Genomic DNA, 27,025 nt, shown 5'->3' with positions numbered 1-27,025 from the left:
CTCAAGCCCGGACCCAGCCACAGGGCACAGACAGGTGCTCAGGACAGCAAAATGTCACACTTGTCGAAGGTCAGAGCGGCAGAACAGGTAGCTGTATTCACTTCACATCCCACACTCTTTCTGCAACACACCGCAGGACACACAAGCCCATCAGCACAAATAACTTACCTATGAGAATTGTAATACTGATGCCTGTTTCACAGGGTTGTGAAGATCAAATGAAATAATATTTGCAGAAAATATTTGAAAAAATTGTTAAGTACTCTGCTAGGAGAGTGTTTCTGTTCTACCAGAGGTATTTTACTCTAGAATAGCCTCTGTCAAGAAGAATCCATGGCTTAAGGGCTAGCACTGAATCTGTGTGGGGAAAATGCGGGGGGGGGGGGGCTGTGTGTGCAAAATTTTGCAAATCCTTAGAAAATAAATGTTTTTATAACCAATAGACCAAAATATGGTGCATTGCTGATAGGAATGTAAAATGTTTCAGCCACTGAGGAAAGCAGTATGGCTGTTTCTCAAAAATGTAAATATTATATGATCCACCAAATCCTCTTCTGGGTATATACTCAAAATAATTGGAAGTGAGGACTCAAACAGATATTTGTACACCCGTATTCATAGAAGCACTATTTACAACAGCCAAAAAGTGAAAACAAGCCAAATATCTGTCAACAGAGGAGTAAATAAAGTGCAGTATATACACACAATGGAATATTATTCAGCCTTATAAAGGAATGAAATTTTAACACCTGCTACAACCTGGATGCACCTCGAAGAACAACGTGATGAAAATACAAGATATTCAGTATGAATATGAAGAGCCTCAAGATACTGAAGAATATAAGAACCCTGTATTTGTAAATTGATTTCCTTTTATCATCCTTCCTCCTCACCCAGTGTTACAGAATTACTTTTTTTGTAGTGTCAATAAAATGCTTGTTATCCATTTGGCTTAGTTGTGGATTATAACAGATTAGGGGGTCATTTATTCTGCTTTTATCTGGTCCTCCATTCAAATGCTCAATAAATTTCTGATCTCATATCTAAGATTTTTTCCCTTTTGCTTTTTTTTTTTTAAAGACTTTATTTATTTATTCAACAGAGATAGAGACAGGCAGCGAGAGAGGGAACACAAGCAGGGGCAGTGGGAGAGGAAGAAGCAGGCTCATAGTGGAGGAGCCTGATGTGGGGCTCGATCCCAGAACGCCGGGATCACGCCCTGAGCCGAAGGCAGATGCTTAACCGCTGTGCCACCCAGGCGCCCCTCCCTTTTGCTTTCTGAGTTATGCCACGATTTTCCAAAGTTAAGTTTTGCAAAACAGGAAAAGGTTTGTAGGTATTTTTCAGCCTCTTCTCAGGCTTTTCTAACTCTCTCCCGGTGAGTTCATGTGTGGGCATCTGCCATCAGGTCCCTGTGGGCTGTCTGCAGCCCATCCTTTCCTCCCAGGTCATCAGCCAGTGCAGGACGGAGGTGGATGCTTCTTCCACGTGCCTCCCCTCCTCTCTCTCAAGACTTCACTGTAAAAATTACCTTCTTCCCCTGCCATCCACCCTATTTCTCTTTTTGGCTGATGATGCCACTCCCCTCTTTTCTTGCAGTTGTGCCCAACAGAGGCAACTGGCAACTCTAATTTCTAGCAGCCGAAATTCTCTGTGGACTAAAAAGTATTCAGATTGCTTTTCTCATTAAGGAAATGGATTGTAGGGGATGGTGAATTATTACAATAGTAGGCATCTCACAAATGATTGTGAATGGGTACAAACTCTTTTAAGAAACAATGACAAGGCATCACCCTGAGGTTTGATTGAAGAGGTCTTGCCCCCAAGCTCTACCCAAACGTGAATGGTAGTATAACTCAGTGGCTAAGAGCATCCACTTCGGAATCAGCTATAGTCGGAAGAGAATCCAGCCTTTGCCATCAAATAGCTGCATGATGTTGGGAAAGTTATCCAACAACACTAAATTTTAGTCTCATTCTGGGGATAATACCTGTTATGAAGACTAAATGAAATCAAGCGTGCAGAGAACAAGGTAGATATTTATTCAGTTTGTACATACTACTATGCTGATAACAGAATGGAAAATTATTTTTTCTTTTACTTTATTATCGAGTATATTTTTATCCTCCCTTCCTTCATAAAGTATACTGGTGAATCACCAAAAAGTTACATGACCATTAGCCTTGGTATTTTGCATCTAGAGCCGAAAGCTATAAGCATGCAATCCGTGTCCCTGAGTCCCTCACTCAAAAGAACTCAGGCTGAGCGAAGACATATGTGATAAAGTTATAGAAAGAGCTTTTTTTTTTTTCAGTCTTTCTGTTGGGTTCTACTGCCTCTGAAGTGATCCCTGACATAATCTTTACTTGCAAATCAATGTGTGTTAACGCATCTATGCATACGGTCTCTGTGTTGGAGGGGATGGGTCTCTTTAGTTACAAGTATCAGCAGGCAGGCCCTGGGTACCCTCAGTGGAGATCCAAGGCTCCATGAGTAATGTGAATGCAAGAAGTAGTGTGACATAGTTGGGGTTTTCCCTTCACCCCTCGAGTATTAAGTAGTTTCTAATTACATGGCTCTCATTACTCAAGTCTTACAAGATTAATTCTGGGCTGATGTCAAGCATAAGGAAAATAATACAAAGTCTAATCTCTTTGCAGAAAGCTGTTATTAGGATGAGTGATTTTAAGCCGTTGAACCATACTGTCAGCGAGCATGGGAATGGGGATTGGAGCATGAATTTCTTCCTTGAGTCAGGCCATCTTCTCAGCACCAGTGGCATCTGCAGACTGGGCCCCTCGTAGTCCATAACCAGAGTTCAGTGAGGGTCTCAGCACCGTATTGAGGGCTTCAACGAGTGAGTGCACAGAGAAGCAGAGAGCTTGATTTTTCTCTGGTCACTGCTTCCTACCCAGTGTGCTTGAAGCATCACCTTTTACCCTAATCACCATTGATTTCTGGCTAGTTTCTCTTATGAGCTACTCTGGGAAAGTAAGACTTAGTTTAAGGGATGTAAAATTCCCTTGAAGCTGACTCGAAGCTTCTGCCCATTCCCAGGCTCAGGCCTGACTCCCAGCTCAGGGGTCTTCAGCCTGCTCCTGCTGTGTTTAGTCATCTGCTCCTTCTGCTGAGGATAGCCAGGGCGAGGGAAGACTTGAGAACACACACACGTCTGACTTGACTGCTTCTGTTATAATAAATTACTGGGGCCCTTCAAGGGACAGATGTCCAAATGCTGGGCTCTGGGTTCCTCGGAAGCCTTGTGGACCATGGACAGTGCATGCTTCCCAGAGACACATGGACAGCTCCTCAACTCGCTTCTGTGCCCTCCCTCCCATCATCAGTCACCACCTCCCACCTGCATACCTCCTTCACCGAAGCCCCATAGCACTAGGCACTCTCTTGGTCTTAGTTCCTTCCAAGCAGCTCAGCTTGGCTACTTTCTTCAGCACCTATCAAGCTAGCACTGCCACACCAGGGGGGTACAAGTGACCTCGTGCTGCCCTGTTTTTGTCCTCCCACTGCTCATTCTTCAGGCTACTTGGGAGAAGAGGATTGAGGCCGCCCTGACACGAGTTCTGTGTCACTTAGCCAAACGAGGAGAAATGTAGTACCTCCCTTTTGAATACTGGGGATTAACTGCTTCTTCTTTCTTGGAGCACCACTCAAGATACCTAGACTAGCAAAGTCCTATTCAACAACCTGTTACACATAGTTGTTACCTAAACTAAGAGTCTTTCTGTGAATGTGTTGAGTGGCTAAATGAAGAAATCTTCACGAGCGGAAAACCTTCCTGTGCATATACACGATTACATACTAATCAAAAGCTTGCCAACAGCCGAAAAAGCACTGCATCATACGTTTCTTTTAATCGTACAAACTCACACTGGCAGGTTTATACATACCCTTTTGAATTGCTCGAGTATTCCAATGATATATTCCTTAACTTTCCATTTTGATTCAGTAATTATCAATATTTTGAAGGCATTTATCCATTGAGTAGCATAATAAAATAGTTGTACTGACAGGACAAATCAGTAACATGAACAGGCTAAAACGGGGTATAAGGATATTCTTGGAGTTCTTGAAGAAAATGGGAGGAGGAAAGATCACTAACATTTGTTAACCACCTAACATCTTGACATCTTAAGTTCTATGACAATACGGAGAGGTAGTTAAATTACAGTTGTGAAAACCCAGGCTGAGAGAAATTAAATATGTGACTATGAGCACGCAGCTACTAAGTGGCAGATGGGATTCAAATTCAGATATGTTTCAAGAGCCTCTTTTTTGCTCAGTCTTGAGGAACTCAGGTGACAGAAATTCCAAGCACACTTTTGCGTAGGCTTGGGTTAATTTGCTCTTGTGGATTTCTCTCTCACTGAACTAGTTTTCCTAGAGGAATTCACAAGTTTATAGGGAATTTACAAGAAAAACAAGTACTTCTCCCCTTGAACACAAGCTCTATGATAACAGGGAATGCATCTTTTTTAGATCTCTGGTCCCGGTGTTTGGCATAGTGCCTATCATCTTGCACATGATAAGTGCCCTCTATATTTCAATAAATTAGTGATTTGTGATGAAGCAAAATGATACTCAAGGAAGAGGAGAAAATATATGAATACCTTCAGTTTGATCATCTAAAAATAGGTTTTAGCAAATGCCTATATTTTTTCTGTTAAAAAAACATAAAATTTGACACCTTTATTCCTTTGTGAGTTCTATTGTTGCAAAAACAGAGAGAAAGAGAGTTTCACTTGAGATGAGTTTCCCTTTATAAAATAGGCCTGAGCAGATTGCAGCAGCTGAAGGCAACATCCTGGCAGACTGCATTAGGAGAATGAGAACACGAGAATCAATGTTTAAAACATTCCTCTCAAAACCAACTCTCAAAATTAAAAAAATGCAGTCTCTGAGAAACGCCTGAGATACTGGGAAGGTATGAACAGGAAAAACCAATTACCCTCCTCTTACTTAGATCTCTCATTCCTTAATTGTTCCTGGACTGGCTTAATAAAGATCTCTAGACAAAGTTAATCACGTTTAAATACCAGAGTAGCAGGCTCTATTTTTTACAACTTTCTTTTATATGTTTTATTTTCCTGGAGAGCCTGTAATTCTATAGTACGGATCCTGAAACCAGGAGCTGCCTCACACAGAGGTGCTGCACCCGTGCTTGAAATGGTGCAACAGAAATACAAAGCCAGTTTACTAAGGATGAAGGTATTTTGTCTCTGCTTCTTCATCTCTGCTTGTGCAAAGGAGTGCCTTCCACTTCCTCACACACCACACCTGGAATCAGTTTGGGGGCTGTGGGCGTGCTAATTTTGGTACAGAACAAAACACCATTACACTCAGGATTGCACTACGAGACTATTTCTCACACTCTCCACAATTGGACTTCACAGAGATCCTCCCATCCCTGCTCTTCCGCTGCTTCTCAAACTGCTCAGGACTCAATGTTCGTCCAACAACAACTTGACCTGCCAACTACATACCTCCAGCTCGGCCTGCTCTCTCAGACTGCTTAGATACAAATTTCAAATAGAGCCCTCGAAATTCTGGACTTAGGGTTCCATCTAGAAATGCTGAGACTGTCTCCTTCAGAATCCGTTGCTCAGTAACACACACCTCGTCTCCAAACCAGGAGAGGATTCCCTACCAGACCTACTCTCAACTATGCACACATCCATCTCACTGCCCTTAATGATTTGCTCCTAAGAATTTCCACACACAATTCCTTTCAGTTAGAGTCTCTGTCCATCCACATAGCTCCTACAAAGATTACATCTACTTATTTCATTTTTGTCCATTGAAAATCACATGCAACATTAGCATTATGAACCAGTATACTGAATCTACACCAACAAATCTGACTTGCTCAAACACATAATATTTCATGGAATAACTTTTTTTTTTCCATTCAGGATTACATTGAATCTCTTAATCAACTTCTAAAAATATTGTTCACTGCCCCAAACCAACAAAAATTACCAATTTTTATTCCTTTCTTCTTCAACACTATGCACAAGTCCCTATAAAATTTTACTATTATGTTTCTGAAGTCTCATTTGGAAAGGTTTTTGCTCTCAATAGCCTCACAAGGATAAAATTTTTCTGCATTGTGATTACTTGCACCTGTGGTTTGCCATAAAAAGGTGAGGCACTTAGATCTTTGATAATCTCTGTAACAGTAAATGGAACTATCACATGTTTTACTATTGACATAGATTCTGTCCTGACACATGACATTTTGTTTGCAGTCTGGGGATCCGAAAGTACTTCTGGTAGGAGTACATTCAAATAATCACTGGAGCTGAGAGACTGTCGATGGCATACCACATGGAAGGCACTTAAAGTTCTACTGCCATTCTGTCATCTTTCATCTAAATTTCCCTTAAACAACAAAAAAAAATTGTTATTCATCTTCTTCTTTGATACTGCTTAAGGAAATCACATATCTTTTATGCTTAGCTACTGATATTTACTGGCTTATACATTCCTTTACACCATTTTTAATATTGCATGAACAACTGTATATTGAATAAAGAGCTTCAGAAGGATATATTCTTTGTTGAATAATGTCCACTGCTCAGAAAATTCATCACGAAAATTACACTTGCATTTTGGCATTTTAGAGTTCAAATATACACAAATACAAAATGGATAATAGATTTCCTAACTGATTTTATGAGGCCAGCATTACCCCAATACCAAAACCAGACAAAGACATTATAAGAAAAGAAACTACAGACCAATATCTTGATGGAAAAATCCTCAACAAAATAACAAACTGAATGCAACAATGTGGAAACGAATTTTACCCAACAATCAAGTGGGATTTCTTCCAGTTATATTTCAAGGCTGGCTCAACATTCAAAAATCAATGGAATCCATTACACATTAACAAACTAAAAAGGAAAAAAAACCCACTAGATTATACCAAGAGACACAGCAAAAGCATTTGACAAGTGTTTAAAATCCAACATGCATTCATGATACAAAATCTCAGTAAACTTGAAATAGAGGGGAATTTCCTGAACTTGATAAAGAATATCTATCAAAACCTACAGCTAATACTATACTTACTGGTGAGAAACTTGAAGCTTTTTCACTAAGATCAGGTAAATGGCAAGGATGTCCCCTCACCACTCCATTTCAACACTGTACCGGAAGTTCTTGCTAATGCAATAAGACAAGAAAAATAAAATAAAAAGTATACAGATTAGGAAGAAATAAAACTATCTTTATTTGCATGATCATCTGTGTAGAAAAAAAAATCAAAAGAAACTCCTGATATTAATAAGTGATTACAACAAAGCATGAGGATACAAGGTTAATTGATAAAAGCCAATCACTTCCCTATATACCAGCAATGAATAAGTGGAATTTGAAATTGAAAACATAATGCCGTCTATGTTAACACTCCAAAAAAGAAAAACTTGGGCATAAGTGTAATGAAATATGTAAAAGATCTATAAGAGGCCAACTACAAAACTCGGATAAACAGAAGCAAAGAATATCTGAATAAATGGAAAGATGTTCCATGTTCATGGATAAGAACTTGATATATCATGTCCATTCAATGCAACCCCAATCAAAATCCCAGAAAGTTATTTTGTGGATATCACCAAGCAGGTTTTAAAGTTTATATGTAAAGGCAAAAAAACCTGTAATATTCAACACAGTATTGAAGGAGAAGAACACAGTTGGAGGACTGGTGCTACTCAACTTCAAGATGTATTATAAAACTACAATAACCAAGAGGATGTTGTTTTGGTGAAAGAATAGACAAAGACATCAATGAACAGAACAGAGAACCGAGAAACAGGTCCACATAAATACAGTCAACTGATTTTTGACAAAGGAACAAAGGCAATACAGTGGAAAAAAGATAATTTTTTCAACAAATGATGCTGGAACACCTTGATATCCACATGCCAAGAAAGAAAAAAAAAAGTGTATCTAATAATAGACCTCTAGCATCCTTCACAAAAATTAACTCCAAATATATCACAGATTCAAATGTAAAACGCAAAACCATAAAACTCCCGGAAGATAACAAAGGAGTAACCCTAGATACCCTTAGGTATAGTGATGTCTTATTATATAAAACGCCAAAGGTATGATCTATGAAAGAAGTTATTGGTAAGCTGGAATTCATAAAAATTAAAAATTTCTGCTCTGTGAAAGATAATATCAAGAGAATGAGAAGATAAACCACAGACTGGAAGAATATATCTGCAAAAGACACATCTGATAAAGGACTGCTGTCCAAGATATACAAAGAGCTCTCAAAACTCACAAATAACAACCTAATTAAAAAATGTACCAAAGACCTGAACAGACACCTCACCAAAGAAGACATACAGATGGCAAATATGCATTGAAAAGATGCTCCACATCATAAGTCATCAGGGAAATACAAATCAAACCACAAGAAGATGCTACTACACGTCTAATAGAATAGCCAAAATCTGGAACATTGATGACATCAAATGGTGATGAGGATTTGGAACAACAGGAATTCTTATTCATTGTTGGTGGGAATGCAAAAATGGTATAGCCGCTTTGGAAGACAGTGGCAGTTTCTTACAAAGCTAAATACTCTTATCATACAAGCCAGAGTTGTAGGCTTTGATATTTATCTAAAGGAGTTGAAAACTTATGTCCACACAAAAATCTGCATGCAGATGTTTTAAGCAGCTTTATTTATAATTGCCAAAACTTGGAAGCAGCCAAAATGTCCTTCAGTGGGTGAATGGATAAATCAACTGTGATACAGCCAGACTACGAAATACTATTCAGCACTAAAAAGAAATGAGCTATCAAGCCATGAAAAAACATGGAGGAAACTTAAATGTATATTACTAAATGAAGGAATCCAATCTAAAAATGCTATACACTGAATGATTCCAACTATATGACCCTGTGGAAAATGCAAATCTATGAAGCCAGTAAAAATATCAGTGGTTGTCAGGAGTTAAAGGGTGGGGTAAGGATGAATGGGCAGAATGCAGAGGATCGCTAGAGTAGTGAAAATACTGTGTGATACTACAATGATGGATACATATCATTATACATTTTCCCAAACCCATGGCATATATATCACCAAGAGTTAAGCGATGTTGAAAACGGGAGAGGCTGTGTGTGTGTGTGTCTGTGTGTATTAGATATAAGGTAAATCTCTGTATCTTCCTCTCAATTTTGCTGTGAACCTAAAACTGCTTTAAAAAAATTAAGTCTTAATGGGGGGGGGGAGGATAATAGCAACCACCACAGGAATTGAAAAGATTGAATTTGAGCACACCACTGCCACCTTACTGTGTTGGTCACTCACAAGTTTGAACTCCTAACTGTAAATGGGTTGAATGAGTCATTAAGAGGGTTGCAAATGTGTGAACTAACAAAAAATTAAGCTCTACATTTGATGTGAAAACAGTGAACTTCCCAGTTTGCTTGCAAGGGACAGTTGTCTGCAGTCTCCTGAAGTCAGAGCTGGTCTAATAGGAAGTTTGGGAATCTCACCTGCAAGCATTTGTGGACTTTGAGAGGTGGACGTGTTCAGGCATTGAGAACTTTCAGCTGTGCCACTGTGGTCACTGAAGTAAGGCTGACTTTCAGAAGCAAGGTCATTGGGGTAAAGCCTTTGTTGACTGGCTGTTTTTAATTTGTTGAGTTTCTGAAGCTTGGGGCTGTCATTGGTCTGCTGATTTTCTGAAGCTTGACCCACCACCAGAGTGAGACAGTTACAGATTGGTTGATTTTCAGAGCACGGGCAGTGGTGTGGGGTTATCGCTAATTAAGAGTGGTTTACTTGTTCACAAGTAAAGAATAATCTTTCCCTGTTTTGAATATGGAAAAAAAAAGTACTTTTAATTCTTCTCAATTCATTCTTTTGTTTTCCATCAGCCAAACTTGTGGGCTAGGCCACAGACATTGTCCACAACTTTGAATGTAGAGGTATGATCGTCAGCTAGTGTTGCCAGTTATGCACCCCAGTTACTGCAGTGCGAAATAACTCTGCTGAATTTTGTAATTTATGGATAAAAGTTGAAGATGGGACAATTAGGACTTCTTGACAAAGTCAATGTAAGACACAGGGAAAAAAGTCACTAAAAACAGAACATGCCCTGTATAGGCAGATGCCTGTCAACCTTGCAATAAGGCATCTTTTACAGTGGACGTTTTGTCAATATAGCACTTATTCCAACATAAACAATCACAAGTGTAATTAGCTAAAATGTTCATATTAGGTCTTATTTAATACAGGCAGCAGATGCAGCTCTTTGTCCATATCTATTCATCATTTCAGAGTCTATTCATTAGTTGCCATGCCTCTTGTTACTTGGAACTTAATGTTTTCACACTTCGTGTTTCTCCTGAAGCACATGTGTTGGAGTGGAAGAATTCCAACATGAAAATCTCCAAGATGACACTCAACAAGCTCTCATTTGAAGCGCAGAAATACAGACACTGGAATATCTGCAAGCTCCCTTTGCATGGTCTACACATTTAGGGTTTGAGGGATGTCCATGGATTCCTTTTATCCGCAACATCCAAACACGAGGGAAGAGACAGACCATTTGGTTCACCACTTCTCATTGTTTTTGCAATCTATTTGCAGTCTAATTGTTTATTTAATGACCTCCCTCTTTTCGCCTTAACTATCTTGCCTGGTAAGCTGTTCCACACATTTATGATTCTCTGCGTGGAAAAAAAAAAAAAGAAGAAACACTTCCTGACATCTGTTCTGAATTTGTTTTTCTTTAATTTTCATTTATACCCTCTTGTTCTATCATCTGTGTTGGGCTCAAAATAGGAAACCATGTTGACATTTTCCAAACCATTTAAATTTTATGTTCTTTAATTAAAATCCCCCTCTTAACTAGATAGACATCTAACCTGGTGGGTAGATGCTGCAATACTACATCCGAATGAAGACTTTTTTTTATTCTTCCCCCTCCAGAGGAAAAAAATAATCTCGAAGTTATAGTACGTCTGTGTTATCCAAAACCAAAGAAGAGATTCACACACTTTTATTTTCTCCCCAAGTCAAGAACTAACTAAGCTTGACTGAAACTAAGTTTGAAATAGTAATCTGTAGCTTCAAGACCCAGCAAACTGGCGCCATGGACCTCCTTTTTATATGTTCCCCCCCCCCCCGGGCAATAGTATTTGTGTTGGTCGGAAACCCAGGCTACACAGACCAATTCCAAATTTCTCAGCTCATATATCCCTTTCCCAACCTTGGAAGCTAATATAAGCTCTTCTACTCTGGACCACTGCATAAATTACATAAATAAAAAGGATCATATTTTTCTATGAGACAAAGAGGCCATATCAAACCTAAGTAGGAAACAAATAAAAGGTTTTCTTGGGGTGAGATTTTTGGAACCAATGTATCCAAGACTAAATTACTTAAAGGTCAGGCACGAACTGCATTCTGCGTAATATCTGCATGCCTCTCCCGCAGTATTTAGAGGACTGCCTTGCAAATAACTGATGTTTAGTCATTCTTATTTTATTTTTTAAATGGGTACACATAGCTTGTAAAAGGTAAGGAGTGGCCCCAGAATATCTCAGAAGAAAATGTTAAATTCAGAATGTTAATCAACATATATATTTGTTTATAAATGCTGTACTAGGAAGTAGACATACTGCAAACAAAGCCAGTCTGGTACCTGCCTTCACAGAAACTTACATTCCAGTGAGGAGCTAGACAACAGCCAGACATTCAACAATCACATACTTACAAATTGTAATAAGCTCTATAAGGGAAAGAGTAGGGTTTAATGAGAAATTAGTTAGGAAGGCCAGGCTTTGGGTGGGGTCACCCCAGAAGGATGCACTAAGTCTGTGACACTTAGAGTGACACCTGAAGGACAGGTGTGAGAGGAACAGTGTTCCAGGAGGATGGAATGGCACATGTGTGAGGGTGGTCTATTCCAAGGCATCACCCATGCCATCCCTCTGCAATGGGAGGAGAAGCTGGGGACAATGATATCTCCCAGCATCCCTCTTCCTGTCTGGTCCAGGACAGAGTTTGCCAGTGAAAGAAACCCACATGTATCTGGTGGCAGAAGAGGAGGGACTCTTCAGTTCTCCAGAGGGAGTTGTACCACACCTGGAAACAGAGGTGGGATTCACAGAGCTTCTCCATAGGTGTTTCGGACACACCTGCCTGTCTGTTACAGACCAAGGCAGTTGGCAGGAGCTTTCTCAGGTACTTTCGAGAATCACAGCATTTTCCAGTGAACCTTTGGTAACTACCACCTCTTATGTTTCAGGCCTAAGCTCCCATGTCTGTCCTCATCTTCCAGTTGGAGCTCTCTTGATCTTTTCTCCCAGAGTTCTCCCTATATTCACATAAGCCCTAATGTCCATATTTAGCCCCTTTATTCTCAGAATAATGACAATGGCTCTATTTTCCTACCTGAACCCACACTGATATGACGTGAGAAGGTCTTTTTTTTTTTCCTTAAGAGGGGGGGAGAGGAGTGAGGGAGGGACAGAGAGAGAGAGAGAATCTCAAGCAGGCTCCACACTGGGTGTGGAGCCTAATGGGGAGCTCAATCTCACAACCTTGGATCATAACCCAAACAGAAATCAAGAGTCAGATGCTTAAATGACTGAGCCACCCAGGAGCTCCATGACATGAGAAGGTCTTAAGGAAGAAAAATCCTCAACACAGTCATAAAATGAATGCCAATAAAAAGCAAAACACTATTGTCTTAGAATATTATTCTGAGAAAATTCCATATTATATCAGATCTACTAGTGCTAAAACATTTGGAAGTCGTGTGCACATATTTTCTTTTTCTATAAGCTTTCACTTTTAGGAAGTAATGAAGAGCCAACATGTCTGAGAAGTTCAGATATTGTTGGTCTTTCTCTCGTCTTTCCAAAACATGTGAGAAGTTACATATAAACAGAAATTTCACTCCTCTATTGGTATTGCAATGGCTCTGGAATGAGCTCTGAGACCCATGGAGAGAAGGTACTAAGTCAAAGAAAACTGTTCCACTATTCCTAAAGCCCTTACCCAGCAGGATGTTGATTGTTTAGAAATTACAAATTAGCTTTCTATTAAAATACATATAATTATGTGATTAAATATGGGGAAGTAATGTCCTGCAAAACATTTCCAGTCTACTAATCCTAGGTAACTCAAATAGTTTGAACAAAAAAAGCAGTTCTCCTCTCTAGGATGGTCTAGGACTATACATTAGAGGATCTGCATTTGCTTTTAAGCAACTGTAGATTTTATTTTTCTCCTATAAGACTGAGTTTGCAAAGGTGGTGGACTTACGGAGATGAGACAGAGCACTGGTGATTCTCCCTTTCATGAGAACTCGACTAAGACTTTGTTCAATAGTGGGGCCAGGGATGGCCTGCTCTGGTTTTGTATCTCAAAAAGGAGTAATCATAAGATGTTTATTTCTATTTTTACAATAAGACATAACATAATATAGCAAAACTTACCCTTTCAATGTAGAGTTTGCAACTTTGGACAATTCTGCAAAATCAAGACAGAGAGTAGTCAATATCCTACTCCACCTCCCAAATCTCCCCAAAAAACACGAGAGAGTTTAGTTAGCTGATCTGAAACATACAAATGCAAAGCCTTCTCTGGAAGAATATACTCAGGCACTTTCCCCATGTCATCCAGCACTGTCTCTGGAGGTTTCTGATGAAGGAAGAGAATGGCATTCAGAATTCAAGCAGTAAGTCTGCCCAGCCCTGGAGTCAGACAGTCTAGGCTGAAAGCCTGATTCTGTTGGAATAGTCAGTGAAATCCACTAGTGTTTCTAACTCTGTTTTCTCTTCTGAAAAAAAGATGGGCACCATCGTGGTTAACATGCTCTGCAGCCAAGAGCAGGAAAAGGCAGCATGGCGGGCCGCAAAGGCGGAGTCTCCCACATAATAGGTGCTCAGTTAGTGACCCAGGGCAAACAGCAGGGGCAGGGGGAAGAGGAGGGGTGTACTGGCCAAGGAGAAAGAACTACAAGAAAGAATTCCACAGCACAGATGTGGAAACACTAAGAAGGACTGGCCCTCCCTCTGGCCCCTAACTCCTGCCCCCTGTATCCAGTTATTTAAAACCTTGTAAGGTGACTTCATTTTACTTAATCGTTTTCTCTCATTTCAATCTTGGGGGCTTTATTCTCCTCTTGCATTTGGTTTTCTTGGTATAATTACCTACTCTCTCTGAACTGCTTGTCCTTTCAAAGTGCTTACTTTGTGCTGTCGCAGAAGTACACATTTTTGGCCAAAGTGATGGAATTTGCAGCCAAATGAAAAAGAATATGTGCAATTAATGAAAAAACGGCAATGGACTATAATTTACAGATTATTTGGCAGAAGCAAAACGAGAGAGACATGGCCCATTTTGTTCCCAGCCCTGGTTCCTGTAAAGTCTTCTTTCAATTTTATGCAAATAATGTATCCAAGAAAGGAAAACTAGGGATTATAAGTGTGGGAGCATTTCACAATGCCCTTCCACTCACAGGGACAAATATTTAATGGTCTGCCACGAGATCTCTGCCATGCCTGTTTCATACCCCCGAATGGTGCCATATTGAACTAATTCCTCCATAATTGCTCTGTCACAAACGTAATTTTCCATGTAATTAAAAAGATTTACGCAACATCTTCAAATATGTTACACAAACTAAACAAGTAATTTGATATTAGGATAAACTCTCAAGGAATTTGGAGTTTAGGGTCATTTGACACCCCCTGAGTTTGGTAGAAGGAAGATACAAGCTCTTCCAGAGCCTCTGAAAATACATCCTGCCATGTGCACAATTGAATGTGGCTTGCTGTGCCCTGGTCCCAGGGAATAAGTTAGTGAGAAAAAGAAATCAAATATCCCATGAAATGAAGGAAAAAAACAAAATTTTTTGATAATTAATTTTATGTGTGAACTTGACTAGGTGAAGGGATGGTCAGATAGCTGGTAAAACATTCTTTCTGGGTGTGTCTATAAAGGTGTCTCTGGAAGAAATTAGCATTTGAATCATTGAACTGAGTAAAAAAAAAAAAAAATCACCCTCACCAATGTGGACTGCATCATCTAATTTTTTTGAGGGCCTGAATAGAGGAAAGGAGAATTTGCTTTCTGCTTGACCTGGGACATCCCTGATTCTCAGGGTTTTGGACTCAGACCAGGACGTACACAATTGGTCCCGAGATCCCCATGCCTTCGGTCTGGGACTGAATTACACCACTGGCTTTCCTGGTTTTCCAGCTTGCAGATGGCAGATCATGGGACTTCTTAGCCTCTCTAACAGCATGAGCCAATTCCCATAATAAATCACATTTCATATCTATCTATCTACCTACCTACCTACCTACCTACCTATCTAATCTCTCTCTCTCCGATTGATTCTGATTCTCGAAAGAAGCTTGACTAAAATAATTGTGGAGTAATTCTGAATGATTTCAATCTCTGCTCTATTGCTTATAGTTGTGTAATGTAGCGCAGGCCACTGAACCATCTGAACGTCACCTCCCTGGTCTGTAAATGAGCCCCGTGGGTGTTCATCAAATCTGCACTGGGGGCACAGGCAGGCCCAGATCACCCAGGACCACGATAATGCTTACACTGTATTCAAAATACACTGGGAAACCACTAAAATTTTAGGCAGAGGGGTAATGTCTCCTCACTATATTCTGAAAGTCAGCTAAGGTCAGCTAGGGCTTTTTAGCTACAAGCAAAACAATTCTGGCAAACCCAAGCGAAGGAATTTGAAATGATAAAATCTCTGAACAAGCAGCTCTTACAAAGGCTGGGTACCAAGCACTCCAGACATCTAAACAGCAGAAAGAAATCCATCACCCGCTTTGAACGTCCCCAGCTCTGTTGTCCGGGCTCTAGATTCCAGCTCCCAAGTCAGCATTCCATTGTCCAGCTTACATCACCTGCTCAACCCATGGAAGGGGAGAGGGAGGGCTCCCCCATCAACAGACCCCTGAGGCTGACGCAGTGGAGGAGAGACACTTCTGGAGGGATAGCTAAGGTGTCATTGCTCAAGTCAGGGGTTTTGATTCTCAGAGGGCAGAAACAGCACTGACAGCCATCATATTTATCGATTTGGGGAGCATGGGTAGAGGGAATTGGCAGTGGACAGGGAGTGATCCGTTGGAAGACTGCTTCAGAGACCCAGGCAGGAGCTAAAGGTGGCCTGAACTCAAGGATGGCGGCGGATGTAAAGATATGAGAGCAGATTTGAAACACAGTTTAGAAGTAGAATCAGCAGGTCTTACTGAGGGGCTTCACGTGGCAGCTGAAAAGGAGTAAGAATAAAGTCCAATGTCAGTGTTTCTGGTTGAAGATGGTAATCAATGGACTCAGTTGTCTATGATTCGTCTTAATTCAATTGCTAGTACTGCTTTTAATAAAGGAAAGAATATGTGCATATGGCATATAACATTTTGAGCTTAATATATTCATATAGGGAACACAGATATGCAATATGCATATGGGCCACAGCATCTGCAAATCTATTTTAATAAGCACTTTTATTAAGCTTAAAAATAAGCTTTCCTATTTTTTTTTAATTTGATGAACATATTTTAAATTATTTCTTGATTCCATGGAGCATTTTTTTACTTATAAATATTTTGAGGTCTTCTTTTCTTTCTTTCTTTCTTTCTTTCTTTCTCTTTCTTTTTTTTAATTGAGTCTTAATCCAAGTTTCCCTCCGCTCAGGCCCCACAGGAGACACCAGGAGACAACTCCCCTGAGTAAAACAACATGCTTATCACACAGCATGAGGGAATTGTGATGGAAGGAGAGCAAAGTGCACAATTGATTTCAAGACTAAAAATACCATCTCAAATTCTAGGATATTGGTTCACTCCTCCTCGAGATTATTAGAATGGGAGTTTCAAAAGTTCAAATACTATTTTGGTTGGAAGCCTGAAGTTCTTCGAAATAACAGCAAGCAGCTGCTTCTCTCTGTCTCCCTCTCTCCAGCTATAAATGCAGGGCACTTGTAGAAATTTTTGAGTCAGCCACAGAGGGTGTGAGCATTTACTGACTTTTAAATTTTTCCTCTGTGGTGTCATATTTCTCTGTAAAGCAGACAGAGAGAGTTAACAGCCCCGGTAAAAATCAAAATTTCTCCACAGAAAGGGGAGAGCTTAGCAACTTTATTGCTAAGCTCTGGTTTTGAAGCCTTGGATTCTTACTGAAATAGACAAGCAACCCCTCTCTACTCTATCACCATTACCCTGGATCACTCTCTGGGTTATCACCTGCCATTACTCAGGAATCAGTGTGGTAAGGGGAGGAAGCAAGGGCTTGCGGTCTGTGTGACCTGAAATCTTACCCTGGCTGTGACACTGACTAGGTGGGTTACTCAGATGTAATCTCTAGGTCTCTAAGATTGGTTTTTTCTTTCTTTCTTTTTTTTTATTATGTTTTGTTAGTCACCATACAGTACATCCTTAGTTTTGATGCAGTGCTCCATGATTCATTATTTGCGTATAACACCCAGTGCACCATGCAATACGTGCCCTCCTTACTACCCCCACCGGCCTATGGCCTATTGTTTCTTCATATGAGACAAGGAAGCAGATGACGCAGCCTCAGAGGTTTGTGATGCAAATGAATGCAGCCATCTTTGTGAGAGCACCTGGTATGGGCAGGACAAAACAAACAGCATTTTCCTTACTCTGTTCTCCATGATTATCACGACAACATTTCCTGTGTGTGAGAAGTAGTACACTGTGTAGGCATACCTTGGTATACATGCTTGCCTTTAGTCAAGAATGCTGATCATTTTCTATTCAGACCTTTTATGCCACAGCTGAGAGGGAGTGGCGTCATCTCAAGGAGCCACAGTGGCTCTTGGGAGGAAGCTAGTGTGGACCGAACAACAAGGGGCAAGTTAGCATTTTACTTTTTTTTTTAATTTATTATGATATGTTAGTGACCATACAGTATATCATTAGTTTTTGATGTAGTGTTCCATGATTGTTTGTGTATAACACCCAGCACTCCATGCAATACGTGCCCTCCTTACTACCCATCACCGGGCTAGCCCATCCCCCCATCCTCTCCCCTCTAAAACCCTCAGATTGTTTCCCGGAGTCCATAATCTCTCGTGGTTCATTTCCCCCTCTGTTTACCCCCCCCCTTCGTTTTCCCCTTCCTTCTCCTACCGATCTCCCTGCTATTCCTTATGTTCCACAAATGAGTGAAACCATATGATAATTGTCTTTCCCTGCTTGACTTATTTCACTTAGCAGAAGTTAGCATTTTAAAGAAACAATTGTCTAGGTGAACTTTGTGAAAGCTGGCTGTGCAGATTTCACATACTGTGAGATGAAGCTACTCTCCAACACTGTCCACTGCATGAGATGATGGGCCCTGAACATTTCTATGACCCTGCCCCCAATTACCTCCTCGCCACCCCCGCCAGATTTCAGCTGGACACAGATTTCACAGAGAAACCCACGCCATCATGGCTGAGCACTGCGTGAGACTCAGGAGCTATGGGCAGCGTCTAATAACATGAGCAAATTTTCTAGCCATATTCATAGGAACAAAGCAAAAATAAAAGGAAACCAAAACAGAAAAATGAGATCAAGAATCCAGTCACTGAAGGTCTGTGAGGCTGTAATGCCAATGAAGCCATGTGAACTTAGTTTCCTCTCTGCCCTTCACACTCTTAATAAGCCTCCACCTAAATCAAACCACTGGAAGATCCCCTTAGACTCATTCATTCCTGCATCTCTGAGCCTTGTGTCAGTTCTTTATTTACTTGTTCTTAGGTCACTCCATATCAAGCATGGGCAACACAGAGGGTGACAACATAGGTAGAGCCTCTTCATTCCTACAGTTAATGGGGATATTACTTGCACAATGACAGTAAGGTGTCAGATGGGTCATCAACATTATAAGAAACAAAAGTTGTCATCTTAGGAGACACAGAGTCATGGAGGGATCTAGCCCATTCCTAGCTTCCCCAAATAAGGGAAACCTAGCAAAAGCACTACTGTGGTCTGATCTAGAGGTGGGTAACGGTCAGCCAGATGACCAGGAGGAAGGAACAGCATCTGTGAAGTCCTACAGGATAGGTAAGAGTCAATCAGGTGACCAGGAGGAAGAAATAGCACCTATAAAGTCCTAGAGGTGAGAGAGAACAGAGTAGCTTTGAGAAAAAGTAGTGTGGCTAAGCCACAAGTTATGAATGAAGGAGAGGGGAAAGATGAGGCGCGAGAGATAGGTAGCGGCTAAGAATTAAGAGAGGTAGACGGGCATGTGTGTGTGAAGGGAGATATATATGCATGTCAAGGGATGTGTATATGTATGTATACATATATATGTATATATTAGTTTTGAAATGTCTTCTGAGAGTCAGATTCTCCCTCTGTAGCAGTCTTCCAGTGTCCATCAGGCTTGAATTAGTAAGGAAGGCATGATATAGGGGGACACATTCTGATCCATCATCTCAAGAAGTCTATGGGAGGACAGAAGGAAACTAATTCAGTGAGGTCAGACTCCAGGTTCTTCAACCACCAGCCTAGGCAGAGTTGCGTCCTGGGAGGCAGGGTTGGCTTTGGGAATATCTAGATAAGCAGAGAGTAGCATAAAGTCGCCTGGGTAGCGGCCCACTTGTCAGACTGAGAGCATGGTGGGGGCAGATTCCAGGCCTTCAGGGGAACCCCTGCCTTTGATTCGGCACCATCCCCAATAGAAGAAAGGATGCATAGGAACTGGCTGCAGGGGACAAATGAATGAGCTTGACACAGAGTGCCTGCCCCTCATGGCCACACATAGCATGGACAGCATCGAAGTCTCCATGTGCCCAACAAAGAAATGCAAAAGTGCTGAAAAGCTGGTAGAACATAAGAGGGTTCTAGTCAGAGCTGGGGAGGAAAATATGTAGAGGTTCTGGGCCAGACTAAAAGTGCGTCCACTTCTGTAGTAAGTGCCAGAAAATTACTTAAAAGCCCAAATAGCACCAGTAGTCACCAGTCCAGAGAGCAAACCTAAAAAGCCCTGGGTAGGGAGGGACCAGTGATGATCCGAATGAGGCTCAGTGGATGCAAAGCTCTCTTCTTCCCAACCCCCACGAGAACAAGTCAGTGACCTCACTCATCCTAAGTGCCATCTTGGGGAGAAGGGATGGAAGGGACATCTTGGAAAATCTGAGCATTTACAAGACTCTACAATATCTAAAAGCAGCCCTGAGAGGAGCAATGAGAAATAGCAGTGGCTATTTGTTAATAGCCAACATTCAAGTGAAAGTTATGTGCCTGGACTAGAAGAGGCTGCAGGCTCATCAACTGGCAAGCCTTTAAGTTTTCTTGCCGCCCAGCAGGGTAAAGGCTCATGAGAAAGCTTATGTAAACTGTAGAAAATCAAACGGCTATATTTGATGCACAAGTGTGACTCTAGAATAGATGAGATTTTCAATCCTCAAACTGAATCCGTGTTGCAAGTGAATTCTACCCTGGCACCCACCAATTGGGAAGCCGTGGACAGATAACATAATCAGATGTACATTTTAGCAGAATTACTGTGGTTCTTATTCCATTATAAAATGCCATTAATGAGATACCAAGAAAGCATATCACATTGTCAGCTGAGTACCAATATGAGTGAAGCCAAAAATTCCCTTTAATGTTGTCTCTTTAGGAGACTTTATTGCAAGCATCTTTCCTGCCCTGTAGGAGCCGTAAGCCAGTAGCAGTAGGAGGGGGTTTTCAGCAGCTGCCAAACATGACATTTCTGGACAGACTGTCTCACCCTCAGCAGGGGACATCTGGAGAACAGCCTTTCATCTGCTGGCCTCTGCACGTCTGGCTACCTGCAAGGGGCTGGAGCCCAAGGCGTATGTGTGGCTGGAGCCTGGCTCTTGTGCCCAGCTGGGCTCCAGCACACGAGACAGAGAGTGAGGTTTCCTTGCTTCCAGCAGCAACATCTGTTCTGGGAAGCCTTTGTCCATTCCTCTCCGAGATGTACTTACGGCTCCAGCCAGCCTGGAGGGATGGTCTAATCAATGACAACTACTATAGTCTGACAGGTGCGGGTCCCCCAGTGGATCACCTCCTATGGCTGGAGACCAAAGCATTGCAGGAGAAAAGGCTGCCTGTCACGAGCTTGCCACCTGGCCCAGGGGTATGTGCCATCAAAAGGAAACGACTGTGTTATTTATTAATTCCACTACAGCAGACTTCTGCACAGCGGGTGTCCTTTGCTCCCAGATGATGTACGCTCAGGATTACTGAACTTGTGGCACTGAGCGACAGTGTACCCTCACCCTCATGAACAGCTAAAACACGACAAGGCTCTCAGGTTATGATGGTCTCCTGCTCTTTTGCTTGAGGGCACCTATGCCAAATCAGGTAAAACATAGAAATGATTGTTAGTCACGTGGAAAAGTTAAGTTGGTAAAAGAAGTGGGGGTGGGGGAAGAGATCACCACTTTGTCTATCAACTCATGAGCCCTTACTTAAGGTCTGTCATGTGATTTAAGATGATCTGGGGGATGTCTGTATAAAAGAGCATATTCACACATGTTTTGTAAATGCACAGAAGACCTGAAAGAATGTATCATGTACCGTTTACAGAGGTCTCTACACTCAATAATGTGTATTGAAAAATGACTGAATAGATGATTTCATGGATTCTTCGCTCATCATGAATGAGATTATGAAACAAAAATTATGGTTAATCTGTGGCAACTCTGTGTGGAATATCTACGCCTTCTCATCAGTTTGGAGGTGCAGTAAGAAAGAGTGCTCTTGGAGCCCAGATCTCGGGGACTTCAGCTCTACCACTACTAGGTAGTGTGTAGACTTACAGCCTCACCTCCCTCTTCTGTGAGATGGAGAAAATAAAACGCCCTTCATAGACTTGTTATAAGGGGTGAAATAATATCGCTCCAGCCTCTGGCACCAAAGAGTGTCCCAGTCAAGGTTTCCGTAAAGCACCATTGCCCCTCTGTGTCCCCACAAATGCATGCACACCTCCATTTCAGCTCCTGACATAACTGCATCCAATCTTGTTTGTGCTGATCTTTCCACCAATTTCTGAATTCTACAAAGGTAGAAAGGAAGGGGCTCTTTCTTTCCTCTGTATCCACAGAACCCAACCGTGTTTGGTACATATTTACTGACAAATAAGGAATGAAGATTATGTGAATATGTCAACGAATGATTAAAAGAGTGAGCAAATACACAAACATGTGAATCGATAAAAAATTCAGTCTATATATTTAGAAGATCACTGTCCTTTAAAAGCACGTTTTCTATTTGTGGAAGATGAATTCTTGACATTATTGGAGATCGCCAGTTTTTAAAATAAAAAGCAAATTGATAATCATGATGATGACAGCTACTACCAATTATTGAACACATACCATGAGCCAAGAAATGTTCTAAGAGCTTTCCATGGCTTAAATCATTCAATCCGACCCACCTTTCCATTAAGAAAGTACTGTAACTTTATGAGGAAACGGTGACACAGAAAGATTAGGTGTATTGTTCAAGGTTTCTTAAGTGACAGAGCCAGGAAGTTTGGCCTCAGTTTCCAAGCTCTTGCTACTAGATTATAGTGCCTCTCAATTCACAGTATCCCTCTCTGTATAGCCCCTATGGGTAAGACTAGATGAGCTGGAATCTGGCCTGAGTAGATGAGTTAATCCCTTCACCTTGACAACAAGTTCCGAACTTGGGAGTTGACTAGAGATAGGTCTCAACTAGTCTAAGGTGACCCTTCAGAGGCCATGACTGAATCAGTCTTGAGACACGTGGCTCAATATTAACAGGCCCAGAGCTGGTGGGTTATCCAGTCCCCTTTCCTCTGAGGTGTGGGACAAACCTGTCTCTAATCAGCAGGCCCAACCAGCACTATCGCTCACTCACGTTGGGTTTTTCTGGTTTCTTTGCAAACAGAAGAGTTCAGCTGAACAAAGCAATTCTGTTATAAATCTTGCTAATTCAGATTGGGTAGGGCATTAGTCATTAAGCACTGGTAAATGACCAATTTTCTATCACAGCTGTTTTGCAGCTATATTTGAATGCAGAACATGAGCTTTCAGGCCCACGTAGCAATAAAATTTGCAGTTTCTGGTGGTAATATTCACTTTGCCATCAGACCCCCTTAATGACCAATTTGGACAGAGATCATTGGCAACTTCTGGTTCCTCCCTGGACAACTAAGGAGAAGCAATTGCCATTTAATTTCAGGGAATGACTTTTTCAACTCACGTAAACTTCCGTCCTCCTCCACGCTAACTTGGAAGCAAAAGTAGACATTTTTGCAAGCTGCCATTTTCCCCCAAGTGCCAGGTATGAAATGATTGGGAAACATCAAGGCAGCTTGTAAAAAGGAAAAGGCAGCAATCTGGAGAATGAAGACAGAAATGAATAAAATTACCAGACGTTCAGAATGTTAATAAAAAAATTCCTATTTTGACCAGCATGTTATTTGATGGGAGAAAGAAAAAAAAAGGGGGGGTGCAAGGTGCATTCTGAGGACTGGAATGAAATTATGCACACTAAGAAGGAAAACCTGTCTTACAGTTGGAGACCTAAAAGGCCAGTAAACACAACTGCACCTTTTGCTGTTCTCCCCTCTCCCCCAGACCTATTTTGTGAGAAGTCACTAGTCAACCTGAGACCCATGTTGGGAGAAATGAATTTCCTAACAAACTGAATTCATTAGGTAAAATTTGTTTTCCCATGAGATGAAACACTGCACAATGTTTAATGATGGAACTGAACCAGTGGTTCTCAACCTGGGGAATTTCTGCCCCCAAAGGACATTTGGCAATGTCTAGAGATGTTTCTGCTTGTCACAACTGAGGAGGGTGGCAAGGTGCCGCTGACATCTAGTGAGTAGAGATCAAGGATGCTGTTAAACGTCCCAAATATACAGGACAACCACCACCCCCACAAAGAATCATCTGCCGAAAATATCCATGGTGCTAAGTAGAAAAGCCCTGAATGAGACAAACCTGGTTTATATGCCAGCTTGACCACTTATGAGATATATGATTTGGGGGAACATTCCTTAATCTTGCTCAGTCTCCATTCTCTTGTGCCTAAAATGAGGAGTGTTAGTGAAATTCCCTCATTAGAATCATTGTGAAGGATAGAAGGGATAATGAAAGTTAAGGCCTTACTACAATTCCTGGAAACCTATTAATACCTTGCACATGGCAGGTACTTTAAAAATATTTGTTGAACGAGATCATCGGACTTATCCCACCAAGCTAATGTAATTCTAGCACACAACAAAGAAACTTCCCAAGGATGAATATATATACTATCCAAAAGGCTCTGAATTATGGCTAAGAGCTTTCAGGTAATGTTATTCCTCTGGAGGACCAGAAACTACCCTTTTATCTAACTGGAATCTAAGGCCAGAAGGAACTCATTTTCTAAACAATAATCCTTGCCCATTTGATATTCTAACAGAGACTCTGATGTCTGCTTTTATGAAGCTGATGGGAGCCAAGAGCTCACCAAAACCATCAAACCTGTAGGCTGCAGAGTATCCAACGGTCTGTGTGCACCAACTCTATATTTAAAACATTCGCCAAACCCCTAGCTGTTTGCTTTGGGGTCCAGCTGCATCCACACACTTCCCCTGTGTTAGGAAGAAAAGCTAACTTACAAGCAACCTATAAAGATGCCCAATTCTTTGAGGAAGTTGAAGCATATCTGGGAAGGCTGTTCACTACAATGTTATTCATTAAAGAAAAAACCAGAAACATCAGAAATGGCCAACAATAGGGAACTGATTAAAGAAATCACATTGTGCAGCAATTAAAATCATATTTCTGAAAATTCTTACATAGGCAATTATTAAAAGTACATTTATAAGTGAAAAAGTATTTTCATTATGATCTGAATTTGTTAGGGCTATAGTTGTAGAGATCTAGAAACACAAATAAAAGATAGATATAAATAGCTAACAGGATAGCTGAAAGGATAGAAAAAAAGATAGATGAAAGAGACAAACAGATAATAAGTAGAGAGCTAGATATTACTAATAATTATTTTGGGGTGATGGGGTAATGGGATATGTGTTTCATCCTTTAGACTTAGGTATTTTTCAAATTTCCTACAAAATGAGCACACATTACCTTTATAATCAGAAAAAAAATGAAGGCATCACAATTACATTATGCAACAGAATCCAGACATCAACACGAATTATGGAATATATCTCCCTTCCTTTCTTTTTGAAGGAGGTTGGGATAAGATAAGAAAGGAATGAAGTGAGGAGAAAAACAGTAAAGAAACAAAAGCAAAAACCCAAGTGTTTTCAGAGTCAGAACAACGTGCGCTGGTCCCAGCTGCCCGATTGCGGCTGGATGGCCCTCGGCACATGATCTATCCTCACCAACGTGAAGGACAGCTCTCCTTCACCTTACGGTTAAGCTAGACTGAGGATATGAAAAATGCTAAGTGAACTGGTGAGTGCTGTACACCAATTAAATTTTCAATTAATAGTGCGAAAGTGCTGTTTCTTGAAAATGATTTAATGAAAAAAGCCCTGAGTTTACAGAGTGGGACCTGGGTTCAAATTCTCACTCTATGCTTTGCTGGTCATGGCGCCTTGGCCAAGTCACTTAGTTGCTATAGGTTTCAGTTTCCTATTCAAAAAATTTGGTCTTTATCACCATCTTACTAACTCTTGTAGGTTCAAAGGCACAAAACATATGAAGAACGATGTGCTGTAAAAAGCATACCTGAAATTTTTACTTTTAGGCCAGACATGCTATTTCTGAAATGAGTATCCATGATGACTATGGTTAACATGCATGTTGGAAATCCTCAGGATAAATATAAAGAATACGTCATATATATGTGAACATATATAATAAAATGTATACATTCATATTTATAACCTCTTGATCAAAAATTAAATCCAAACATATTTTACCACAAAAGTCTTGTAGAAATGCTGTGCTGATGATATGCTGTGTACAGTAAGTTGGATGTTTTTTAAATTAAAATTAGGGCAGACTTTCTGAGATGTACACAGATAATTGTGCGACCAGCTACATGATACACTTGAAATCCAGGCAGGCTCTGAAAGCCTCTGCCACGGAGTGTTGTCAAGGTATAGACTACACAAGATGGACTTTGTCCGAGGCGAGACACAACAGGCAGAAGTTTACGGGGAAACCAAAATAAACTTTGAATTTGTGATAATCACACAAACTCTTGAATATAGAGTTAGGAAATAGTGGCTGAGTCTCCTTAAGCTCCTGCCTTTCGTGGGTGGGCAATTAGGCTGTGCCCACAGATACTTTAAAAGCTCGATAACAATGTAAGTATAAACTGTGTCCTACTTGCTTGAAAGCAGGGTGCAAAATGGGTCACAACTATTTTAAATGTCCCTATCAAATGTCACAAGACTTCAGTCCTGAGGTCCTCCTTTCTTGGAAAATCTCTAGAATCTCCTAGGTGTGTTTTAGTGCTAATGGTCACCCTGGAGGCTTTCATCTCATTGTTGGGGCTAGAATCAGAAACGCCCCCTGAGATTGGAGGGATCTGCACCACCTCCCAAGCCAGTGTTTCCAAAGTACCCAGTTGACACATCTGGACCCAACGCTCTAGTCTAGCCCACGCTCAAATAATTGATTTGGTTCATTAGACCAGACACAATGGTTCTTCAAGCTGAGAACAGAACAGTCTTTCCCAGGTAAGCTGCTTGTGCATGCACACGACACACCAGCGTCAGCCTGGGCTCCCAGGAGAACTGCTTCTGGCTAGGTCTAAGTATCTCCCTCCTCTTAGACAATGACCCATGTTTTCCTTTCAATGCAAGTTTCTCTCAGGAATTAGGCCACTGGTGTGTCTCTTGACAGCCCACAGTGCTTCTATTTCAGGAATCTCATCAAGCTCCTCTTCCAGGAAGCCCTGCTCAGAGCCTCCCTGGATCAAGCTACATGTTAAGTCAATCAGCCAAGTTTCGATCACTGAATCTTGGGATGAAGGGGTTGGGATGCGGGTTTCTGTTTTCTCAAAGGATCCTTGAGTTCTG

The sequence above is a fragment of the Ursus americanus genome, chromosome 7 (assembly GCF_024610735.1).
Source record: "Ursus americanus isolate L20-20 chromosome 7, mUrsAme1.1.p, whole genome shotgun sequence".
Lineage (NCBI taxonomy): Eukaryota > Metazoa > Chordata > Mammalia > Carnivora > Ursidae > Ursus > Ursus americanus.
This window is presented reverse-complemented; position numbering follows the sequence as displayed.